Here is a 26381-nt window from a genome sequence, read left to right as displayed (position 1 = left end):
AAGTAGAGATGATCCTGTAGAAAAAAGGGTCCAGTGCTGGTAAGATGGGTCTGGTCTTCCTCTGAGGATTCAGTGGAAAATCAGCTGAATTACTGTTTAGGATTGCAGGTTTTTATGCTGGTGGAAAGGCTTTGACTCCTCCCACTGGGTGGAGCATCTCACAATGGAATGAGGTGATGTTATCAGTCATGTGAGAGGCCTTCAATGGCCCATTCACAGGTGATGTCCCTCGGAGGAGGATGGGTGGAGGAAGAGATAAGGAGGCACTGCCTTATCTGGTGTTATCAGGTGTCCCATTAACAGAAGGCATCTGCCCTCTTCCTCCCCTAGAGTTACAAGAGATAAAGAACAATATCTCCCAACCAGTTTCAACAGATGAAAATAGAATACACATTTTTGGGTACATTTTTTAACTCAAGACAGGCTTAAAAACTAAAACTGCTGGCACAATATAGCCAAGGTTTTCTTCTTTGTTTGTTTATTATAATTCAGGCAAGAAGTGTCTATACTTTCTCCTTATGCCATTCTGAAACAACCTTAAGTTAAATAATAGAGGTCCTCTTGACAGAAATGACAAGTAAATATGTGTTAGAAAGAGAGTGAGACATTGTGCATGTGGAAAATATGTACAGTGTTTACTACAGAAATTATCCACATCTTGTTTTCATAGCAGAGAAGGTGAAGATGAAATGAAAAGGACAAAACAAGGTAATAAAAGCAGTTTGGATGAAACAATGCATGAATGGTTATGCACCGAGATAGTATCACACTGTGACTGACCAAGCTGCTCTCTGCAATTACTCCTTCTTTAGAAAGAGGGTAACATAGACTTTGAAGACTTCCATTTGTACATGGAGAAGCTCTACAAAGTTCTTTACATTATGAATATGAGGGGAGGGAAGGGGTGTTACATGCTTTGTACTATTCCTTTATTTTATTAAAAGTCAGAATTAAACACAGAATTATTTATTTTCCTAACTGTCCCAGTGCTGAACATAATTCATTGGTATACATGCATTCGTATGTATGTACAGGGATTAGAAAATTTGGATTAAAGACTTTTCTGTCGGAATATTGGACCATAAGTGGATTTTAATGTAGAACAGAGGCTATTATTTGATGGGAAAATTCCTTGCAGCTAGCCTTAAGATGCACATCAGGGCATCACCTGGCAGTAGTGATGAGAGATCTCAGCTTTAAGCTATCTCTGAATCAGTGATGCTCACCCAACAATCAGCGTGAGCTTCATTACTGGTAAAGACACAGTGTGGATATTTAGACCTAGAATCCTAAGGTACTGCAGCAAATATAACTTTTTCTTTTTAACTTTTTTTTCTGAAACAGCAGTTGAACATTATGGGAAAGTGCTTGTACAGCAAGTTTCATGACACAGGAGGAAGTAACTTAGAGGAAATACAGTTAACTAGCTCGAAGACTTAGACTTAAATTTGATTCTTGAAGGCTCCAAAGGACAGAAGAAAATAAATCTTTGTGCCAATCTTTGACTGGGGGAAAATAATTTTTCTTGCTCGTAGTAGCTCTGTTTAATATAATAAAAATAAATAATTTAAAGCAAACAAAACACCCCCTAAATTCAGAACTTTTTTCTCTAAGAGAATGTTTACTGTGACTGTTTTGGCTCCTGACGTTTCTGAGCAAGAGTGATTTCCATTAAATTCCTTAAAATATTGCTAGGGATTACAGCAGAAACGGATTTCACACCTCAGACTCCCTCCTCCCAATCCCTTGTGAAAATCCTCAGCTGTATGTAGATGCCAAGTCTGTATGGTCACCACTTTAGTGCTTGAAAATCACATGAGCACAAGCCCAGAAGTACTCCTGGCTGGAAAGACTCTGGCACGCATCATTTTCTGCTCTTCTCTTGATAAGCATACTTAACACTGACTTTCAGAAGAGAGTTTAGCAGACCACAGTGCCTGCACCACCCTTTGTTTGGACTACCATTTGGAGGATAGAACAGGTTGGTGCTTTTGCTCTCAGAAATAGCCAGACTTAGAAGATGGGTCTAAATTGCACAGTCATCATAACTGACATGCTTTCTGTAAATTTTTCTTAAAATACTTCTTTAAGAGTCCTTCTCTTGTGTGCTACTTGAAATCATCTGAATAAAATGCACAATGGGAGCAGAATATAGGATTCACTATAACCATTGAGATTAAACCAGCACTTCCTCTCTTCCTTTGCAGAACAAGAAGGGTCATATGCACCAACAGCTTGTTGGATAAAATCTCTTCTGGGAGTTGGAAGAAGTTAGTTCAAACCCCACAAATGTAAGGAGTGAAAGATTCCAAATGTCACTCTTTTAAAGTAATTTCTCTGGGTTTTTATACATTAGCATACAGCAAACTACCATGATAGTACTAAAAGGAAAGGGAAAAGTGACCTGTTTTTCATTTCCAAAAGGACTAATTCAAGTCCCACAGGCAGGATTCTGGGCTGAGGATCAATCACATCAATTTCCAGTTCTGCACTCTCTGCTTCTTACTGCTTTTTAATTTTTAAAACTGTTATTAACCCTCCATTTATTTTCAGCACTGTAAGACTTCTGTGGCAGTGTTAATATACTGCATTTAATATCTCGCTTTGAAAATTAATTAAGGTTTTCAGTGATACTAAAATTAGATGAAGACTATCACAAAAAAGCACACAAAAGTTATTCAGGTTGGAGGCAATATAAAGAATCTGAGATCAGATTTCAATCCAATTTTATTTTGATTCTGGACACATAGATGGAACCAAACTTATACTTTAATATAAGAACTGTTAGTAATTTCAAATAAATCATAAACAGCAATAGAACTCTGCAGTTACATAGGGTTTATAAAAAACAGGCAGTGATAGAGGATTATGCTGCTGTATACTTTGAAAAAACACATGAATGCTGTTCTGCTGTTCCAAAGCACAGGATTATTAAAAAAAATAAATAAACAACAACCCTACATGCCAGAAAAAAAAAGGCAAAAGCCAAAACATCCTAAAAAAACTAACAGAGAAAACTGAAAGCATATTGTCTATGAAATGGCAAATTGCTAAAGCTGAAATATGTAGTTTAAATAATGCAAGAAAAATGTAGACACCAGGAGAGACACAAAGGTAACGAAATTAGTTGGAACAGTTAGCTTTTTTTATATGTATGATTTGTGAAAGGATAGCCCTAATGATTTTGATCACCCAAGCCTTAAGTTTCTGGGAGCAGCATCATATGAATTTTGATAACCCAAATTTCTTATTTCTCCAGTGGTGGGAATCAGTGTATGTGTCACTTTTTTGCCCCATCATTTCCTTGAGTTCGTAGTATGACTCACATACTCATTACAACAGCAACTGCATTTTTGAGAAGTAAAACTTTTCTAAATACATTTAATTCTGTCAGTAGCTGATAAAATTCTTCATTACTTCTCATGCTATGTTTGTTTTATATTACAGTATGCTTTGCTTTTGTTTTATATCTCTGAGACCCTTTGCCACCTAATCACAGGTACAGCAAGACTGAGGAAAACATTCCCAGTTTTACAGTTCAGATTGATGGCATTGCAGATATTGACAGCTTACATCATCACTAATTAGTGCTTTCCAGCAGTTTCCTCTACTAAATGGCAAAATTTAGACATTAGGATACATCAGGACTTCTATAAAATGCACATACACTCAGCTGGAGAGCGGACTATGTAGTATGGATTTATTGGAAGAGAACAATGACTAAAGTAAGATTTCACTACACACCCATAAGCACAGAGGAACTGGAACAGGCTGCAGTGATCAAAGATGACCATGGACAGCATTATGTTCTATTCAGTGTGAAAACTGGTTTAACTTAGGGCATACCAATGGCTGCTGTAATGTGCAGTTCTGTATATCAGTGTCAGCGGCCAATGCTGGAAGCAGAGCTTGGTGGGATCATAATCGGGTTTCAGAGCTGCAAGAAGACTGCACAGGGAATTAAGACAACCAGAAGTTGGTAAATGTTTTCCTGTGAAACAAAGCTATAAAATTTAGGACTGGTTTGCATAGAAAATTGGTATATATTTAAATATATAGTTGCTTTGAGAAGAATGATAAATACAATTTAAATTTATTTCTTAAGCGTTCAGAGTGAGTCAATTGTATGAGTTAGACAGAAAAAAACTTGGGCATGACACTTCAGATTGAGGCTTTGAAGGGCACGTCTTTTGCTCAAGAAAGTTTTGGGGCAAACTGGGTGCAGGTCTGTGTCTGTGAGATACTCCTGATCCAACCTGAGGTGGTATTTTCTATTATACTGTTTTATATGAATGTCCTTAACAATAACTTCCAATTATCTTGAGGTTGTAGTTCAGTGTTATATCTGCACAGTATGAGGAACAAACTGTGATTTCTTAAGGGCTTCTGTATTTGTTCATCACAAACAGATCTGGAGGGAAGCTCAAGAGGTGTCATTTACCAAGGCATATTTTGAACTTTTGTCCTCTGCCTTTTCTTTCTTTTGGTTCCTGAATGACCAAGAGCTCCTTCTCCACTTCAAGGGACAAACAATGGGAGGGACAGAGATGGGACAAAGGAGTGCTCCTGTTCTGGAGATGGGCTGGAAGACAGGAAGTGTAGAGAAATATGTCAGAGAGGACAGATGAAGAGGAAAGGAGGAAAGTTGGAAAGAACGGCTAAAACTAGAGTCTGCGTATTTTCTACACCTACTCTTCTGTCTGGATTCCTTCTGTCTGCGGAAATGTTCTTTGTCTTAGGCAGTGCAATTTTATTCTGTATATTGAACCATACTGAACTGAGAAAAAACAGAAGAGGTCAGTGAGATTATCCCCAAGTCTCAAATCAGAGATTAATATGCCTAAATTTTATGTTGTTGTAATGGCCTGACCTTGGCTGACAGCCAGGTGTCCACCAAGCTGTTTGCTCACTCCTCCTCAGGGAGAAGGTCAGAGAGAGAAAATATAATGGAAAAGATTACAAATCAAGCTTATAGGGAGATCACTGGTCAATTACCATCACAGGAAAAACACTAGACTTGGGAAGGATAATCCATTTTATTGGCAACTAAAAGTAGAATAAGGTAGTAAGAATCAAAACAGTTCCCTCCCACCTTCCTGGGCTTGGCTTCCTTCATTCCCAACTCTTCTACCTCTTACCCACAAATCAGTGCATAGGGACTGAGGAATGAGGATTGTGGTCAGCTCATAACTCTTTGCCACTGCATCTCCCTCCTCCTCACACTCTTCCCCTGCTCTAGCAGGGGGTTCCTCCCATGGGATACAGTTTTTTGGGAACAGATTGCTGCAATGTGTCAGCTGCCCTTTGGGCAGCAGGTCCTGCCAGGAACCTGCTCCAGAGTGAGCTCCTTTCCATGGGCTGCATCTTCCTTCATGGCACATCCAGCTGCTCAGGCACATGGTTCTCTGTGGCCTACAGTGTGGATGTCTGTTCTATCACGATCCTCCATGAACTGCAGATGAATGGGGTTTTTTCCATGATGATATGTGTCCTGGCTTGCAGGGGAATCTCTGCTCTGGCACCTAAAGCACCTACTCCCACTCCTTCACAGACCTGGGTTTCTGCAGGGTTATTTTTTTCACTTTTTTCCGTTCTTCTCCCTCACAGCTGCAATGTGGCGTTTTTACCCTTTCTGAAGCTGTTATCACAGAGTTGTCACCAACCTTACTGACGGGCTCAGCTTTGGCCAGGGGTGGGTCCATTTTGGAATGGCTGCATCCAACACAGGGGAACCTCCTTGTCTCTTCCAGGGGCCACCTCTGCAGCTCCCAACCTACCAAAACCTTGCCATGTAAACCCAATAAAATTCATCATTAGTGAGCTGTTTAAGATGAGTTCTCTTTCATTTCCAAGGAAAAGGTGTCTTGGGTTGAAAAATGTAACCAAAAATGTATATTCTATTTTCCTCTAATTGCCAGTTCTTGTCTATCAGTTCTAATTACGGATAATAGTGTTATAAATCTCACACACACAGAGTGACCTATGGTACAGACTAAGGCAAGGAGTGGATGTAGAGTACCATGGAAGGTAATGTATGGTGAATTTTAGTATCAAATTGAAAAATTCTTTATTTATCAGAGAACATTTCTAATTGTTGTACATTCATGGAGTGTCACTAAAGTAAATGGTAGTGGGATGGTGCTACATTCTTTTTAATCATGGTATTCAAAGAAAGCTGATAATTAGAGAACTATTGAGTCATTTTATGTCTGGGGGTTCACTTGCAAAATTCTTGCTGAGTAAATAAAAGCCTAGACTTTTAGAGAACTACAGGTGGGCAAAGCTTTATTTGAAGTCTGGATAAAATCCCTTTATTTATATTTATTTATATTTTATTTATGAAGCTGAAAAGTTTTACAACATAGTGGTAATGATTTTGCAGGATTCAGTTTATAGATCTTTGTGACAGTCCAGGTCACTTATTTCATATGCTGTTTTGGTCTTTCTAGATGTAAAACAGTGTTCCTGCTCACTCTTGGTGGGCTCTGTTGATGTGCTCTGTCGATGTGCTCTGTCATTCTCCTTGGCCAGGCTGACCCAGCAGCAGTTGGAGGTGGGGATGTTGCAGGGGGCATAGGAAGAGGAAACAGAGAGGGAGACTGACCAGAAATGGTTTCCTATTACTATAAAGGTTTAAGGGAGGGATCTTCTTTACTGCTGTTTCTTCATAGAAAATCCCTAAAGAGTGACTGGAGAATATGAGCAGAGCAGCATCACTGTAATAACAAAGATTTGAATGGAGACAGAGTGACAATGCAGCAAGAGGGGTAATTTAGTAGCTAGCTTGTGATAGTGTTGGGAAGACCACTGGACCCTGACTACTATCTTGGGGAAGGTAATTCAAAAAGCACTTGCTAATTTAGGTTCCTCTGAACTGTCATTTATTTTGCCTGACTCCCCAGGTCACTTCATATATTACTGGAAAAACAGTTAATCTTGGGTGCCCCAATGTTATAATTTCTTAATCTAGCTCTTTGTCTGAATAGATGATGTCATGCAAAATTTTCTGCCCAGCTTTAGCTGTTGATTGCATTGTTATATTTTTCTTTCTTCTGCTGAGACTGACAAAAATAAAGTTTTGGGTTTTTTTTCTGACATAGATACACTTTCCCCAGGTATGCCTCTCTGGCTCACTCCAAGAGAATAAAAGCAAAGGGCTGTGTGATGGCATCTCTGATTGGCCACAAATATCATGTAGTGGACCAGGGCCAAAAGAAAAATAAGATACTTTACTGCTGGTCCTAGAAATATCAAGTTCCCAACTTAGCTGTTTCACCTTCATTTTACAGGCCTTATTTTTCCATGGCCTTTTCACTTTAAAGCTCGCTGCTTAAATTGTCTGTACTTGAATGATTGCCTCTTGGAACATAATACTGTTGTTAAGTCTTAAAAGAAAAGAATTGTCATTTTGGTTGGTCACAAAGGGCTTTTCTGAGTAGTGCAACTCACTGCTGAAATGCCTCCCCTTGAGGGCCATTTCTGAAAGTCCTTCCTCAGCAGAACTTTGCTCAGAAGCCCTGTAATTCCAGTCTATGGAAATTGTGTTTCATAATTCCTAACAGAATTTTTCAGAGAATGTATTTGTATTGATTAAAAACTTGGACAGTTCCAATATATTAAATGGGAAGGTTACATTTTCAGATTAAAGTACTTGATTGTAAAAATATGTTAAAAAAGAAATTGAGTGTGCCAGAAACCCTCCCCTGGAATGTGAAGGGATGATAAACCACAGTTCATGGTTTTCTTTCAGAAACTGAAAACATTAAACGCTCAGGGAAAAAACTAGTACTAAAACCTGATCAGAATTCAATGAGGTGATTACTGAAGAGGATGAGCTTTATTTTATAACAACAAACTTTTTAAAACAAAAAATTGGGTATTTTCTTGAAAGAGACAATACATTAATCAATTAATTACTTTAGATTTAGTAATTATCTAGAACTTTATCTTGTTTTGCATATCAGAGAATCACAGAATGACAGAGGGACACAATCAGCTGACTCAGAAAGTGGCCCAAAGGATCACTGAGTCCACCTTCTGGCCCTGCACAGGACCATGCCCAAAAGTCACACCATGTGCCCAAGAGCATTGTCCAAATGCTTCTTGAACTTTGCCAGGCTTGGTGCTGTGACCACGGCCCTGGGGAGCCTGTTCCAGTGCCCAACCACCCTCTGGGTGAAGAACTTTTTCCTAATGTCCAACCTAAACCTCCCCTGACAACACATCAGTCCATTCGCTTGGGTCCTGTCACTGATCACCACACAGAGGAGATCTGCGTTTGCCTCTCGGCTTGCCCTCAGAAGAAAGTTGCAACTGCAGGGGGGTCTCCCCTCAGTCTCCTCTTTTCCAGGCTGAATAGACCAAGTGACCTCAGAAGCATCTTTGTTGCCCTTCTTTAGACACTCTTTAACAGTTTAATATCTTTCTTACATTAAAGCACCCAAACCTGCCCCCAGCACTGGAGGTGAGGCTGCCCCAGCTCAGAGCAGAGGGGACAATCCCCTGCCTTGCCTGGCTGGCCATGCTGTCCCTGATGCCCCCAGGACAGGGTTGGCCCTCCTGGCTGCCAGGGCACTGCTGGCTCATGTTCAGCTTGCCATCAGCCAGGACCCCCAGGTCCCTTTCTGTGGCATCTCTTCAGCAAGCAACTATGATAGCCAGAAAGTCCAGATTTCAAACATTTCTGTAGCAACATACAAAGCCAGGGATTCATCTGCAATCACGGTTCCATGTTTTTAAAATCTTATAAAACACATAGTAGGTTGAATCTTACTGAATGTTAAATAAACAAGATATGTAAAAACCTCTGATAAGTGATCATATTAAAATGTTGACCGGTAAAACAATGAAACTCATTTTGGATTACGATATCTAAACCCTATAAGCAGTAAATTTAAGATAGTTTGGTGTTTGTGACTGTTCAATCTCTAATGTTTTCCTAATCTTAATTTATTTTGGTAAGACTGGTTACAGAAGGGAAACTAGTTTCTGGACATAGCTGTAATAAATGGAGTACTGCAAATGTTTAATCTGTACTTTAATACAATCTGTAAATCTGTAAATAAAGTCTGTGAATCTTTAAAATATAGCTAACTTCCAGGATTTTGTGAAGATAGATATCTGTAACTTCTCCAGTATTTGCAGAAGAAAAATCTGTATTTAGGTGTATTTTTTCCTAAGATTATATTAATAACTGCTGTTTCAGGAGCTGGAGCATAATCAAATGCAGTTGTTTTTCTTTTGTTTTCTTTTGTTTTCTTTTGTTTTGTTTTTTCCAAGATGTTCTCTCTAGATTTAATACCTGTATTCTTTTCTGCTTGTTCCTATTAGATTAATAGGCCTTATGGTCTCTGAAGATAATATTCCTGCCATGCATGGCTCTGCAAACACATCAAGGCAACTGATTGATTATTAAAAAATTATAGCCATAAGTTCTGTGACATTAATCTGAACACAAGCAACTTAGTAGCAGCATTCTTTCTTCATTTCATCCAGCTATTTCAGCAACAGCAACCTAGAAAATTGCTTTTCTGCTGTTGGCTGGCATATCTGAATACCACCACCAGTGGGCAATAATGGGCCTTTTATTCTCATTTTGGAAGTTAACTGTGTCCAGGAGAGAAAGAGAAGAAATAAGAATCTTGATCACATCTGAGAGCTAGTCCTGATCTAGTAATTCCCTACTAAAATTGGTCTGTTTATTTTCTTTGTACTGCCTTCATAGAGCACAACCCTTCCTCTGTCCAGCATTAGATGGCTATATAATGTTTAATACAATCAGTTCCTTATAATCTCCTCTTTCCTCTCTTCCTCTTCTTCCCATCTGAACTTAATTGAGCATTTTCATTGCTACTGCAGAAGCATTTTGAAGTGCTGAATGTGTGACAAAGCTTGTAGCCAGTGCAGTGAGCTAAGCACTTCAAGCAAGATAATAGCAGTTAGGGAGGGCAAGAGAAGAGAGAGACAGAAGGAGATGGAAAAGTTTCATAGAGAAATTAGGTTGGGGACATGTAGCTCTTGAGCAGCCTTCAGTCTGCTCCATGAATTTGCTGAATGCCAGGGCCTACAGCTATAGGTGTCACTCAATCTTTCAACCATGCTGCTTAGGGGACCCCATGTGCTGCTTCATGAACTGCCCTACCAACTTTGAGGGTTTGCTCCTTTCCTTGGACCCCAGCTAAAGGCTCTCATCCCATTTAAAGGGTATGTTAAGTGTTTATGATGAAATCATAGTCTCTTTATTGAGCTCTACTCACAGCCCAGCTTAAATAAGGCCTCTTCTTATAATAGCCTAGATATACACTGACAGGTACAAAGCCCAATGAGCTCTGTGCAAACAAGGTAAGAAATGTTTTAAACTTCCAGAACAGGTAGTAACAATGATAAAGCTGTCATATGAGTATAAGCCGCTACCAGCAGTTTCCAGCAGAAGTGGTATGGAAGAGAAAAATGCTATGCAATTAACTTTTTTTTTCCCATCTCTGCAGGACAGGAGTACTGCTTAGGGTAGCATGGCCAGGTACCAAGTTAATTGTCATGTGTTTAGATATTTTAGTCACTCTTCCATTGGCATGCATTTTAATTTTTTTTTTTTTTTTTTTACATCTTATAATATTTCCATAGGGGACCTTACATTAGTAGCATCCTGTGTGAGACTGAAGCTTGAGAGAATTAAGAATCACACAATAATGGCAATTAACATTAAAAGGTTGTTTTGTTGGTAATTTCCCTCTGCTTAATCAGACAAGATCAAGCAGGCTCTGCAGTGGAATGTGAATCTCAGAATAGTTACTTTGGGTCTCTAACCCAATAGCATCCTGGCTTTGTTAAGTATCTTTCCCTTTATTCTCACATCACCCTGACCACCTTTCTTCTGTCAATACTCAGTACTTGTGCTGGAAGGCAAAAAGGAATGTCCTCAGGGGAAGCAACAACCATGATGGGGTTAAATTTATGGCTTCAGCTACTGGCTGCAAGTCAAGGTCCTCTTCTAGGTTGTGGGAGAGTGTCCTATTCTGCCCACATAAAGTTCAGAGCCAACTGGGCAAGTGCCAAGTGAGCAATACTGGATTTTTCACTCTCATTTGAAGCTCAGAGGCACTAAAATGTATCCTTGAGAGGAATGGGGGAAAATAAATTTTCCAGGAAACCACTGAAATAGGTCTTAATTAAGGGAGCTGTGTTGCCGTCTACTGGTCATAAAAGGTACCTAATTAAAGTAAATATTGGCGTGGTCAGAGGTTGCATTTCAGCTTCTGTCACCCCTGGGACTGAATATCTAAACTTGGGAACTGGGAAAAGAGACAGGATGCATTTGACCCTAAAAGGGAATCCAGATAGAACCTCTGCTAATGTACAGCTTATAGCTCTAGTAGTGCAAATAAAGCAACAAAAGAGAGGAATAGAATATGAAATATGAAAAGGAATTTTCTCTGTGTTCCGTTTAAAATGTGGTCAACCAGAGAAAGAGAAATGAAACAAAACAAAAGACACATACAAAGAAAACTCCCCCCCAAAAACCCACACAAACAAACAACCAAAGCCACAAAAACAACAACAAAAAATCCCAAAACAACACTTAAAAAAAAGACAAGAGAGAGAAAAACACTGTGTGTTCTGGTTTCTAATGTTTTTTTTTAAAACCAGTAAACACCACTAATTGACTGACTTAGTTGGGACATCTTGCTTCAGTAGTTGTCTTAGCACATGGTCAAATGCATAATGCTTTTATTTATCAATGGACAATTCTTCTTTTACAGCAATACGTTTATAGTTTCCTGTTTACTGGTAAAGTTCTCTTTCAATCCACATTAAAATTGCTCTAATAAAACAACAGATATAATATGGAAGGCTTGTAAGAAGATAAGGAAGAAGAGGAAGGGGATGTCAAGGAAGATTTTGCAATCAATTACTCAGAGTAGTTATGCACATACTTTTATGTGTGTTTTTCCATGAAAATCTTTGCAGGAGGAAAATAGAGAAACTGTTGTCTTGTATTAGTCATCTCATCATCAGTCCCAGTGTCCATCTGAATAGAAGGTGGGAAAAGACTGAAAAAAATTATTCCAAAATATTAATTCAAAATCTCTGAGATGTTTCTTTTGTTTAAAAAAACAGATTTGAGTATTTGTGATGTGAATAACCTACATACAAATATTCACTCAGACATGCATTCACACAGGGAGATGCTGCAAAGCCATTTTGAAACCTCTGTACAGGATTAGTAATTGTCTGATGGGAAAATGAAACACATGATTTAGGAGCTTAATTACACAGTGTGAATATCAATCACAAGCTCCTACTATTCAAACAATAACCCCAGCTCATCCACTGTCTAAGATATCCTTTCATTTAGCATTTGTCAAATAATAAGCAAATTGTCATTGAATGAAAATAAGAAGGAAAAAGGATAATAAATATTCTGTCTTATGGAATACAGTTTCCTTAGAGTCAGTGTGAGTCAGTGGAAGCTGCTGAGGATGGGCAGGCTCAGGCACACACTGTGCTGGGAGTGTTTTCTGCTGATCAGCATCCAGCCTGCCTGAGTGAGGGGGGCACAAGTACTGCAATGATCTTTGATCTTTCTGGGACCACAGCTGAAACATCAGTAACAAGGGCAAGCTGCTGGTGATTGACTGCAAACAAGAACATAGATAATTCAAAGTTCAGTCTAGTTGGTTCCATAAGTTACCCTCTCTTTTTTGTCAGTGGGGAAATGTAGGGATGTGTTAATTTGTATGTACAGCAGTAAGATCAGCTAACTGTTCAGCCTCAAGCTGTATTCAGTACCTACAAATACAAAATGCTATAAAAGAGCATTTTGTGTATATTTGAGGGAAATGGGAACTAACCAGAAGCTTGCTTTTTGGCTGACAAAGTGAGGAGACCTTGTATGTGCAGTAGCAAGGCAAAGAACGAGATGCAGTGAAGGAGGCCAGCTCCTTCCTCTTCGTGGTGGTGAAGCTCTGTCTGAGACTCAGAGAGAGCACAGATGATGAAACAGAGTTACTACCCACTGTAAAATGACTGAAAACAGGGAGCTGTGTAGCTGGTAGAGGATTCCAGCTCATATAATTATTCATCAACAGATTTGTGTGGTAGGACTATAAACCTCCTTACAGACCTCCATACTTCATTATGAAATATGCAAAAAGACATACATACATACAGAATTTCAGTTTAAGCAGAACAAAAATTTAGATATAGCTCTTTGCTTTTTATAAGATAACCAGAAGCCCTAAATTAAGAAGTTGAGGATATAATATGTGGAGAAGATATCATCACACTTACAATACCTGGAGAGTATGGAGATAGATGAAACTTTTCAGAGGTCTGGTGATTGTCACAAATGGAATTGTCTCCATGAGATCATGCTGTTTATATATATATATTTTTTTTTTTTTTTTTTTTTCCTAGGGGACTAGTCTTCTGAATTAATTTTCCCAGGAAAAGAAACCAAGTGCCAAACTTTTCACAATTAAAAAAATTGGATATTCTAACACAAAATGTAAATGAGAAAAACAGTGTATTACAAAGCAAGGAGATGCTTTGTAGGCACATGGGGACGGGAAACAAGACATGACATGGACTCTCACTGTGAGATGATGTACAACTTATATTTAAAGCACAAGTCAAAAGGGCCTGGGCTGGAATCCGGCACCCAGTCTCAAACACAAGGACATGGTACATGTCCTGTCATGAAAATTCTGTTTCTCAGAAGAATAATTTACCTAACCTTGTATACTAAGTAGAGCAGGAGCTGCACTGGGTTAGCCCAGGCTGTATTGGTATCTCCTTGTCTTTGGTGACTGACTCAGGACTGCAGGGGAGTTGCCTTCACACGACTGGGAATCATAGTTCAGAAACTTGCTTGAAGACCATCATTTGCAAATTTGCTTTGAATGTCATGAATAAGGCTATTTTATTAATTTCTTTAAGAATATGATTGTGAATGTAATATTATGTACCTTTCAAAACCACTGACTATAGTCAATCCTTTATCCTCTCCCCAGTTCTATGTGAGAACTCAACCACACTTTTCCTGCCTCTGTGGCATACCCTTGACATAAGATTTACAGATGTAAGGAGGGATAAATGCTCTCCATGGCTGCTGTTACAGCTGAGCTCTTATGCTGCTGGGAGTATTAAGCTCACAGAGAGTTGAGGATGCTTCTGTAACCCATTGGTCATATTATCTAGTCTGAAGTTGGAGAACCCTCACACAAGGAAAAGCAGAAGTTGTATGCATTTTACTTTGAACAGCAACTAGATGAAAATCATAAATAATGCTTAAGGCCCCTTTCTTACTTAGAAACAGAAATAAGCATTCCAGCAGTAACTGCTCTCTCCTCTGCATTGCAGTCAAAAGATGCAGTTTGCAAGTACACCCTGCTGACCTGTGCAATCTGCCTGCCCACAGGAAGATTGCTCCCACTGCGACAGTCACAATGTAAATGACAGGAGGGTTTCCCTCTGAACAAAACCCTGCTCCCTCTCATAAAAAATTCCAGCACCAAACTACAGGTAGCAGCACTCCTGAGTTCAGAAGCCCTACAGGTTGCAATCATTCCTTCAGCTGATGATGTCAGAGCTCAAGAAACATCAAAAGACAAGACCACTACTTGAAACTGCTGAAACTTGAACTTAGACTTCTTTTTTTTTTTTTTTTTTTTGGGGGGGGGGGGGCGGGGGATGGAAATTATAGCATACCAAGTATGTATATATGGTTAAGATAGAATAATAGTAACTTTTATAATCTTCTAAAAACTTTAATAACTTTAATAATCTGTACATCTATAAGCCATCTTGGAAGGATCTAAAGTCAGTGAAGATCCAAAAGCCTGTTCTAAATGACTTCTCAAAGGCCAGCATGAAAACAAGGAAGTACCATACCCACTTATGTTCTTGTATGGTCACATATTTCATCCTAAAGTGCTGAGTGCACTTTGTACCTTCATGTCTATGTTTGTGCATGACACTCACCGTGGAAATAAAAGAATATCTTCACTCACCTCGGATGAAGCATCCATTGCTATACTCTTCCAAAGTGATAGACCTCAACCAGTTTTACTTCAGATCAAATTTACAGTGGATTAACTCTTTGTCAGCATGTGTGGCTCCTGTATTGCACTTTGCAGTTTAAGATACATGAAGAGCACTGACAAATGAAAAGTCTCTTCATTTATATCAGTTTTATGTATTGCCCACTACAACTATTTTTCCATCTCTAAAATATTATTATCACTTTTTTCCCAACAAATTATTTTCTGTTTTATTAATTCTCTGTGGATAAAGAGTGCTACTTCATTTTTTAAACCTTGCTGGTACTATACTTCAGCTTTTTAACTCAGAGATCCTGAGCAGATCTTCACATTATCTGACTTAGGTCCAGGTAGCAGCCTTTCAGTGGATGTTACAGAGGAGCTCATCTGGGAATGTAAAGAAGCTCCACACTGTATCTGTGATTTGGTAGATTAGTGTCACTGTGTAGATGCCAAAACTGAAGTAACCATTTTCCATTTCAGATAAATTCTACACTCTCCAAACATGCTACACAAACTCAGTTCTGATCTTGCTAAGTAAAGAAGAAATGATTTTTCCTTTTTGTCCATGTGATTTGACTTCTCCTGAACTGGTTTATTGCAGCATATTAATACTTTGACTTTAAGAATAACATAGTTTTTATAAGGAAGTGAGTGATCTCCACCAAAAGCATTTTGTGGTTTGTATTTGTCCATGGGAAAGAAAAAAGCGGCTGAGTTTCACCTGTCCAGCTGTAATGTCTGAAGACCATTCAGTGAGGTGGACATACAGCACCACAAATTGCAGCAAGAATGTTGACATTTCAGTGCAGGAAATGTACAGAAGGATAAAACAATTTGTGAGGATGAGCAGGGAATCTAAGGATGATGTAAATAAAAGTCAGACCACTTGGAGAGAAACGTTATTTGGGGCATGACCTCTGCTTGTCTGTGGTGACCTAAAAGTGGTGACATTTAGGAGGCATTTTGGCTCTTACTGGCCACAGTTTCAGAAATGTTATAGAAAGTGCAGTGGTATGGCTGTGGTCATGTTTGGAGTGTGTCAGGGGAAAATAATAATACAGGAAAGTTTCTTTACTATGTAATCTGGCTAACTGGATCTTCTCTGCCATCCTCTCTATCATATTGTGATAGTCATACCTCTTAAACTAACCTGCAAGTATAATAATTACGTAATTAAGCAGTAAATAAGCAACTCTTGTTTATGTGGTCATACAAAACCATACTGAGCAAAAGCATTTAACAATCTGTATAAAATGTGGGGATGTGCACAATATTCCTCATAGGAGGCAAATCAGTGGGGGTGGAATTCACACTCATGAGCCCTTTGTTTTCTTAATGATGACTTATATGTAAGGTGTTCTCTCTGTTTATATGGTTGCTGTTTTGTTAGGAGCAACATCAAAAGAGGTCTATTTTAAGATGACAGCATGCTTTTCTCTCCCTAATACACAAAAAATAATGTGTACTAGGACTATATATTGCTGCAATGTACATTGAAAAAAACATATAACACTTCTGAGTGCAGCAGCTCCGTATTAGTGTGACTCCACTGAGATCAGAGTGTCAGTGTGCTCAGCTCTGCTCCTTTCTGCAAAAGCTAGAGCAGCCAGTGGTGGACATGATGGCTGCAGCTGGCTGAAGTTGAACTCAGGGAAGACATATAACACCACAACAGCTAAGAGCTTTCAATATTGATCAACAGGTGAGGGCTTGTGGAGCATGTGCCATCCAAAACATGGTTGGTATGCAAATATGACTATAAATCAATCATCTTTCCACATAAATAGGGGACAGCCCAGGGTTCATTATCTCCCCTGCATGGCCACCATCTGCAGGCTGGGATCTTCCCTTGAGCAGGGGCAGCTCTTAGGGTTACTCTATGAGGCTGAGAGATTCCTTACCACAACAGTTTCTTGGTAAATGATCACCAGCACGCTAAACTTTGACATCTTAGTTAAGTGTTATAGAGGGTTGACTGTACACACATAGTCCTTTGAACATAAACAGCTGACCAAGTCTGGGACTAAGCCTGGATCCAGCTGCACCTAAACTCCCTTCCCAGAAGGAGTTTAGAGTCCAAGGGAGTCCTTTCTGAATCTCATGGGTCAATGGGAGAGTGTCCCTAACAGCCGTGTCTGACCCTCCCCTCTATGCAGTAAGTAATCAGTGCACCCTGCCATCAGATATTCTTAAACCACTGTGGTTTTTGCTATCAAATCCCTGTTAATATCAATAAATATATTGGTGCTTCTCTTTAACAGGTGAAGTGCATCACTCCATCCTCAACAATTAAGCAGCAGTAGTAAACTACAATAACACTAAATTGATTTTGGCTCTGGAATACAAAAGGGCCTTATAAGCTGCAAGTCAAGAGACATACTCTGCTAACAAAAATGTTAGGATGGACTCAGGGGCTGAGATATGGCTGATTTATAATAGAAGACTTCCACACACAAAGCTGAATTCAATCCTTCTCTCCCTGGAATCCACAGAAAGTAAGTTAAAAGCATGATCTGACACACAGCTGGAACCAAGCAGCAAGTCATAATATTCCTATACTTCTGAGGACTGCAATCTGACTGTTAGCAGCTTGCTGGGCATGGGTACAACAGAGGTGTGCAGTTAATCTCAAGTGTGAAATATATCAGTTAATTTTTGCTTAACACAAAGAGACAAAAAGACAGCCTGACTTTTTTTTTTTTCCTTTCTTTTCTTACCACCAGTGATGGCAATGAGTGAGTTATGGTTTCCAAAGAAAAGCAAGGGTCAGTCACTGTATAGTTGCTCTACTAATTTGGCAGCAAAAAGTATGATAGAGGAATTTTATTTATATGCCTGGAGTGTATTGTTGCCAATAATCTGCCTAGTGTGCTTGCACCTTGGGCATGTTCCACATTATTAGAAAAGTGCTTTTCTGCCTGCTCTCCTTACAGTCACTTCATCACCATGCTCAGCCATTTTTTAATGCTTTTGATTTCATCCGTGTGAATTTAGGCTCTGTTGTCACACTTAGCTTTGCAAATCTTTTTTTGATGGCAAGAAAATTCTGCAGCTTTAAACTATTTATAGTAAAAGAGGGTTTTAGCTCCTGTAATTTTTTGTGAACAGATCTTTTTATCTTTAACACAAACCAATCCCTCATGCTAACACTCACAATTTATCTTATCAAACTAAAGATATCCAGCAAGGTCTTTGTGACTGAAGCACCAAAAGCACATACTTTTATACAGTAATGCTTTCACAAACCAAATCTTTACCTTGTTTTTGAAGAGCATCCTCATTCTTTTTTTACTCTTTGAAGAATGGAAATATTTTAAATTATGCTTTGCTAGGAGCTTGACAGCGCACTTGGACGTTTCCAATTTCTTTCTTTAGCCTTATAACTTGCTGGAGTCTAGAAACTCCTATTTTCTATTCTTACCAAAGTGTTCTTATGATCAAAATGTCACTTAGATATTCCTTCAGAATGTGAATAACTATGTAACTTGCATCCTTCATGCCTGAATCTTCCCATACCATTTTGCTAATGCAACAATGTCCTCTTCTGAGCAAAAGTCTAAAGTTGTTTCTGTTTTAAGGTTAAAGCCTCCTGCAACTGTAAGAGTCAGCATTAAAAATTTTAAATCAAATTAAACCCAAATATTATGATACTGTTTTTACAATTTCTTATATATCTGTCATAAAATTTTCATGAAGTGCTTTTTTATTTTTAGCCCTCTGCACATAACAGAAATATGATTGAAAAGTCTGACTCACTAAACATAGCTTTATGTCATAGTCGGCAAGATTTTGAAAGACAGAGAAAGTGTTCCTGCTTATAGGAACTGCGAAAAAAGCATCCTTTGTAACTTTGAAAATCTCTCCACCAAGTTTCATCTTTACTCTCACTACAAAGAGTGATGGTTTTACAGTTCTTTAGAAAGTAAGGGTCAGCTAGGTCAAGGGTGAACTGATCTTTGAAGCAAGACAATCTTCTACAGACTTAAAATCGTCTCTTGGTTGTGCTGTTTGTTCCCTGTACTGATATATTTAATAACAATTGGGTGGAATCAGTTCTACTCAGGTCTGCTGAAGGCTCAGAGAAATGATTGCTGTTGGCAGTGGTTGTTTTGCTTTGTTAAACATATGGAGAAAGAGTCATTTTACTGTTGTGTGGTCTCAGTGAATCCAGATGAGAGGGTAATTCACATCTCTAGGGAGTACCTAGATTTTCTCTTTTTATTCTCTGGATCTGAGAAGGGATGGTGTGTAGTTGAAGCCTCAGCACCTGATGTACCCGGAGCCAGACCGTGCCTGCAGGGAGGTAGGGTGACCCCCATGTCTCCAGGACCACAGGGCAGAAACACATCCCACACATCCACAGTCACACTGTGTCAAACTGGACACTGAACTCTGTGGATTCCACCTGAGCAGTACATGCCAAGTACCTCTGCTCAATAGCATTAATCAGGACCTGTACTGGACCAAGATTAGAGCATGAAAAACAGACCTGATCAAGAAAGTTTGAGGCAGTTGCTACTGGGGTTCAGCTACACGTGCTGCTGTTGGTCTGGTAACAAAGTCCTAAGGAGTGCTCTTCTTTGCGAAGACCTGCTCTGCTCCCATGGCTGCCTTCTCCTCCCACTGGTATTTTTGTACTGGTGTTATTTGCACAATCTTTGCTTTCTGCTTCTGAGTTCATTTAAGCGCATGCAAATTCTCATACCTCAAATTTGCCACAAGTCTTATCCTTCTATTCCTTGTCCTTGTAAATACATTTGGGTACCTTAGGTACTCATTTGAGGCACCTGTAGAATGTTCTTGTCTCAGTTTATTACATTTTGGGTATGTATACTATTGTAATTTGAATTTAGAGGCTTATGACAAGTAAAAATTTGAAATTTTTTATGCATCTGACTTTTTGCTACATAGTAATGTTGAAATCTCCAACCATTTGTGTAGTTTACCTTGTGAGAATATGTGGCAACTTTAGGAATGACTGTATCTAATTATGTTGAGTCAGGATTTTGAGCAACTAAATACACTACACTCTGTGTTCCTAAAATTGTATTTATTTCTCCAGTAGTTGTAAATTATAGTTTTGATTAAAGACTTGGTTCCTCCAATAGTGAAAAAATCAAAATAGTCACCAACCTATATAAATAAACACTACATATATGTTAGGATAATGACTCTGGATGGATATGTTTCTCTAGTTCCATAAATTGTACAAACTTCTGTTTCCTCACAGAATATGGTGTGTCTCAACATATTAAGGGATGGCAAGCCAATGTTATAAAACACTGTGAGTGACATGACTGTGGACTGTACTTCTCTTTTTGAGAACAGGTTCACAGATTACAGAGACAAAGGAGAACAAGATGACATTTATCTGGGCTTGAGAAACCTTTTGAGAAAGTCCATCACAAAAGATTGAAAAGGACTGCTAATACACAGCCAGATAAAAAGTAGAGTCACAACTGATATAGTGGAGTCGGTTGATTAAAAAACAAAGCCACTGAATAGGAATAAAAGGGCATTAGGAAGACTAAAATGTTCCAATAATTCTGTGGGGGAACAAATTTCCCAAGGACAGAGAATAATTTGATGTCATACATAGTTAAAGAAGGTGCTCAAATGAAGCTCTCAGATAGTAAAATGAGTCCTTTTTTATATGTTTCTTTGTTTATTGCCTTGTTTATCCCTTTATTTCTCTACTGGCTACAAAATTAAATAAGAAAATAGGCAAGAGCCTGAAAATATGTGTTTCAGTGGAAATGTAACTTTGCTGCTTGATCTTTAAAACCACATCACTAGCTGATTCTTTCTAGAAAAAAGGTATCAAAAAATCTGTGCATCTGTTTTTGATGGGATGACACTAATTTACTCATTAAATACTGGGAAGAAATACTGTGGATTCAGACTCACCTTTTCCTTAGAGGAAAGGTCTATATAGTGGTTTCATGGGAAGCTCACACACACTCTTCACATCAATGCTTTTGGGATGTAGAAAAATTGAGTTGTGAAAACAGAAAATCTATTCAAGTTTTCTCCTGAAGTGAGAATTTTTATGGTATTAAATTGGGCTGAGCCAAACTTTAGTTCTACTAAAGTCAAGAGAGAATTATGGCTTTGCCTTCAATAGTACCAGAGTTTAGCCTTGTGTGTTCATAGATCAGAAATTCTTTAAACAAACAGTGCATCATATTTACTCAGTTTGCTAATCCACTTCTCTGAACCAAAACACAATTCCACTTTCCCTTTATGTTTGCTCCTTTCTCAAGCAAGGGCAGCACTACAGAAGTAAGCAAACAATGTCATTATGTTCACAGTAAACATGTCCTATTTTCAAAGAGAATGACTACAAAAACATCAGCCTTGCTCTTTATCTCTGACCATGCCAGAACAAAGTTTGAGAGCATCTGAATAAGCAAAAGCTTACATCCATTTTAATTTTTTTTCTTATTCACTAAGTTGTACTGGATACAAAATGAGATTGTTCCATTTAATTTTTTTTTTATCTTTTCAGTTTATAGAAAAATGATATGTATTTCATCTTTGTATGTAAAATAGTCTGTATCATAATTAGACTAGAGTAATTAAAATTTTTGCCACTTTTTTGGCTACTCTCTAAATATTTTTATTTTTTTCCTAAGATAGGATAAACTAGAGCTAGATGAACCTCTTATTAATTGAGAAAATTTATGGTTTTGGGAAAAAAAAAAAAGGAATTTTCTTCTGGAGAAGAAATAAAAACTATGACTATTTTGTGAAGCTGTTTACCTTTTTTTTTTTTTTTTTTTTTTTTTTTAATAGCTCTGTCTTGTTTAATCACAAAAGGAAGATTCCCACGAGGGTCCTTTAGTACTCACCTTCTTCTCTGCAGTTTCTCACTGCTGTTAGTATGATATTGCATGTAGTACACTAAGAATATTTGTTGTTGCTTACATAATTTTTATTCTAGTGAACCTTTATCAACTTACTTCCATTAGTTAATTGGATTCTGTACATATCACAAGTCAAGCCTGTGATTAAGTGATTTTAAGATACTGAACACAATGAAATTCACTGCATTAATTTTATTTGACTGGGTAGGGCAAGTATTTGGCTATTAACATGCCTTTTTCCAAAGGCCGCCTTTAGTTTTCGATAATCATATCCAGGAAAAACTTGTCTAATTCCCTGTACAGAATTAAGGCAAAATTTTTACTATCATTATTCTCTACTTTTTTAGTTCCATATTTTTTCTAGCAACATAGAATTATACACTTAATTTCATCTTTTCTTTTTTTCCAGCAATATCTAGGCTATCAAGTTATCTGCACTGATTTACAACTTGATTTTGTTTTCTTCGAAATCATAGTGTAAATCAGAATTAAACATAAGATTCTACTCAAAAGGTGATTCCATTTCTAGATTATGCCATATTCAAAACTAGGAAGAGAAATATACAAAAGATTTCTATTTAGTCGTTGACCTTTCTGGAGAAATGAATTTTCCAGCTTGCCTATTTTCACTTTTTCTTGCAGTCCTGCATGATCACTGTAGAAGCCTGGGCAGCAAGGAGTTAATGCGTTACTATGCCTCAAATGCTGATGTTCTTTCAACGGGACAACTTGGAACAGGGTGTGCTTGGAAAGAGGGGCTGTAAGAAGGTAGAGTGGCACCTTTCCAGACAGGTTTCCTTGTCCAGGTCCGTGGTGACTGCATAACATGCAGTGGAAGCACAGAAAGAGGGGCAAGGAGTGGGCAAGACCAACACAGGGGGATTGAGGCCTCAAAGCCTGAGACCAATCAAAAGACTGAGACCTCAGAGTCCCTGGAGCCCTTTGCAGAAAAGCTCAGAAGACCAGACTGTGCAGTTTAACTCGTTTATATGAAGACAGAGAAGTCCAGTCCAGTCCTTTCCCAGGGTTTTTACCCAAAGCTTACCTATAAGAAGGTGCCCACACAAAGCCTGGGTGGCACCCCCAGGACTCTGGGCCAAGGACTGGTGATGCCCTTTCCTCTGCTATCTGATCTCCCTTTCTTCCCTCTTTCTTTTAATTCTTTTTCTCTTTCTCTTCAAAGTTTTCTTCTTCTCCCCTCTTTCTTTTAATTCTTTTATTGTTATGATAATTATGAGAAGATAGGGGCAAAACATATGCCAAATTCCATGTCAAGGGTGTAGTTTGCTAACAAGACTTTGTGAATTTTTTTTTTTTTTTTGGAGCCTTTTGGCTTTTGATGTTCTTTTTTGACCACAGGCACCTAAAAATCTTTGGTCCACTTTGCCTTGTCAGAGTGGGACATGACAAATCACGTTTATCACTGATTTTACATAATGTAGGAATAACCTTACAGTCTTTCATTAGAAATAGTATTCCTGTAGAAACAATTTTGATAGTGAAGGATGTATATTAATGAAGAGAACAGTGATTGACATTGATGCAGGAGAGAACAACAAAATGAGAGAAGCAGAATTGCAGTTATTAGGAATTGAAGTTCAATGATAATTAAAAATATTAGCAGAATTCCCAATGAACAGAGAGTATCTCTGCAATGTGTGTGACTGAAATACTGACTATGATTTAAAAGATGAAGTACTGAGCATCTGTGATCCCAAAGCATGTATTATTTTTCCCTTTGTGATCATTGTTTGGAGCCCTTCTCCTCAGCAGAATCTCATTTAAGTTAGAGGACAGACTCGAGCTGTTGTGTGTCTGAAGCTCTCAGTAGTGTATGAGCGCCCGTCACAACACATTTACTCACATTGACTCCACTGGGACTTCCACATATTATGTATTTTACCCTTTGACCATTCTTTGTTAAAATGCCTTTTGAAACCCATCATCCTCCTCATTTATAGCTTGCCCTTTCAGAGGCTTTTGTTCTGCTTCACCTTGATTCAAACTCTATACTTCTCTTTTCTTAGTGAAACTAGAATTCCAACCTAGATAAATAAAATGCTTATTTAATTCTGTATCCTTTCCTCATTAAGCAGATTAATATTTTGACATTGCATAAAACAAACCATTACTTTTTCTTATGGGAAATTCTTAAAAAAATTATTTCAAGTACCCGTAGAATCATAGAATCATGAAATGGTTTGTGTTAGAAGGGACATTTAAGATCCTCTGGTTCCAACACCCCTGCCATGGGCAAGGACATCTTCCATTAGATCAGGTTGCTCAGTGCTCTGTCCAACCTGGTGTCACTAAACTCTTTGTTGTTCTTCATTCAAATCACCCTCTGAACTGATAGGAGATGAATCAGGGAGTAGTTTTGGTGCTGATTAAAATGACTTTTAGGTACAGTTGGCCTTCCTTTACTGAGTGAAGGAAATTAATCCATGCCTATATTTTAAGTCATTGTAAATGCTCCTTCAGTGAGTTTTTCTTTTATTTTTACCAAATGACTTTTACGAAATCATAATCAGTCAATGCACTTTTGCTGGCAAATAATTAAAAGAAATTTTGTGCATAACATTGGGCATTGACAATGTTATAAGTCATATGTGAGAGGTTCAGTCTCCAGTTAAAAACCACAGATGGTACAAACAACTAATACTTTATTTTCATATTGACATTTTCTCTTAGTGGATAAAGTTTTTATGGGTAAATTTGGGGTAAACAGATAAATTTTTTTTCAGTAGGTAAAATCTGTCTATTGTAAGAGAAAATTCTGCCTTCATTTGAAACTGATCATGTGGAGGGAGGAATTTTGAACAAAGCTGCAACACTGTTCCTGTGCCATTACTCCTCATCTGTTTCATTGCACATTAAGTTGCATTACTTGAATTTGCATAAATGCAGCTCAGTGCAATAGCCCTACAGCCACCCCGCAGGGCTATTTGTTTTTTGGTACCAAGTCAATCAAGCAAATTTTCCAGTGTACACAGAGCTATCCCAATGTACTCACTTGAACAGAAAAGCCAGAGAAGGCTCCTTTAGTTTAGGGAAAAATCAATACAGATAGTTTGAATCATCTAAGAAAATCACATTCAGAAAACATACTGCTGTGCTGGGGAAATTTTGTTTCCAATAGTATTATCCAAATATATTTCTGAGCATGTTTATATTTTTACCTGGCTACTGTCAAATCCCAATGACAAATTGCATGACACAATCAGAAGCAAGGTAGTTAAAATTTAAATAAGATTTTGAGGTCTAGCTGTAGTGCTGTGTAAGGTGAATTAACTACATTTAATAATTTAAAGAGGTGTTTTGTTTCAGGTGCACACAGATTTCTGTCTTGTGCCCCTTCATGCCACGTCAATGCACAATTATGAACTTCTTTTACAGCCTTCACAGTGTGTCCTTTCACAGTCCTCTGGCTTCCAAGATAACCAGCGCTGTGTCCCACAGTGCAGTACAAGAGAGATGGTAGAGTTGAAAGCAAAAGTAGGATGCAGTTCATGCACTTATGTATTTGAACGGGAAGCAGAGTGAAATGTTAGGATTATATGTCCTTAAAATGCTTAACCTGGGGTGAAATAAAGCACTTTCACTGTTTTCAAAGCTGGCACAGATAAGCCGCCTACTGCAGGACTGCTGAGGCTTACTACTGCTAGACTAAAGACATCCTTTCAGTCAGGTTTAGCAAGCTGCTAGTAATCTGAAAGCTTCACAACTGTCATTTTGTATAAACCATTTCCTTCTACAAAAGGAAATGTAAATGTTATGAGTGCTAGAAAATATTCAAAACCCAATCTGCTTTCCTGTGTCAAGATCTATATTCCAGAACAAAAAGAGGCTATGCAAAACTGAGATACAATTGATGAATTTCTTATTGAAATAGATTGTCAGGCTTTTAATAGCAACAATTGCAATAGCAATAAATGGAACTTTTGTAAAACGTGTTATATTCCTTAGATAACAAAATCCTGGTCTAGAGTCCTAGGAATATAAAATTCAGCAGACCAGCAATTTCAGTGTTCAAACAAATAGAACAGTTTTGGTGAGATATGTTTCACTGACACCAAGAAATTTATTTACTTCTCTGTTTGGGCTTCAATTACTTCATATGAAAGGGAGAAGAAATAGGATTTAATGCAGCATGTAATAACTGTCATAGAGGAAACAGGCTGATTTTAATGACACCTTAATATTGCAGGTAGCCCAATTCCAGTTGAGACTGGAATTTGCAACTATCAAAGAACTCAGTTATAGTAACTGTCTTACAGGTTCATTTTTGTAGATTGTAAAGCAGCATAGCTGTTTTGCAAACAGGTTGAAGCCTAGGCCACAACTTTATCAAGGGTGAAAAACTGCTAATCTCTGATGTGGTAAATGAGCTAGTCTGGAGATTTTGCCTCCCTGGCTAGATTAAATCAATTATTTGGACAGATTAGGTATTCCTGTGCTGTATTCCCCTTAC

Source organism: Prinia subflava, chromosome 3, assembly GCF_021018805.1.
Source record: "Prinia subflava isolate CZ2003 ecotype Zambia chromosome 3, Cam_Psub_1.2, whole genome shotgun sequence".
Taxonomy (NCBI): Eukaryota; Metazoa; Chordata; class Aves; order Passeriformes; family Cisticolidae; genus Prinia; species Prinia subflava.
The sequence above is the reverse complement of the archived record's forward strand: the minus strand, read 5'-3'. Positions refer to the sequence as shown.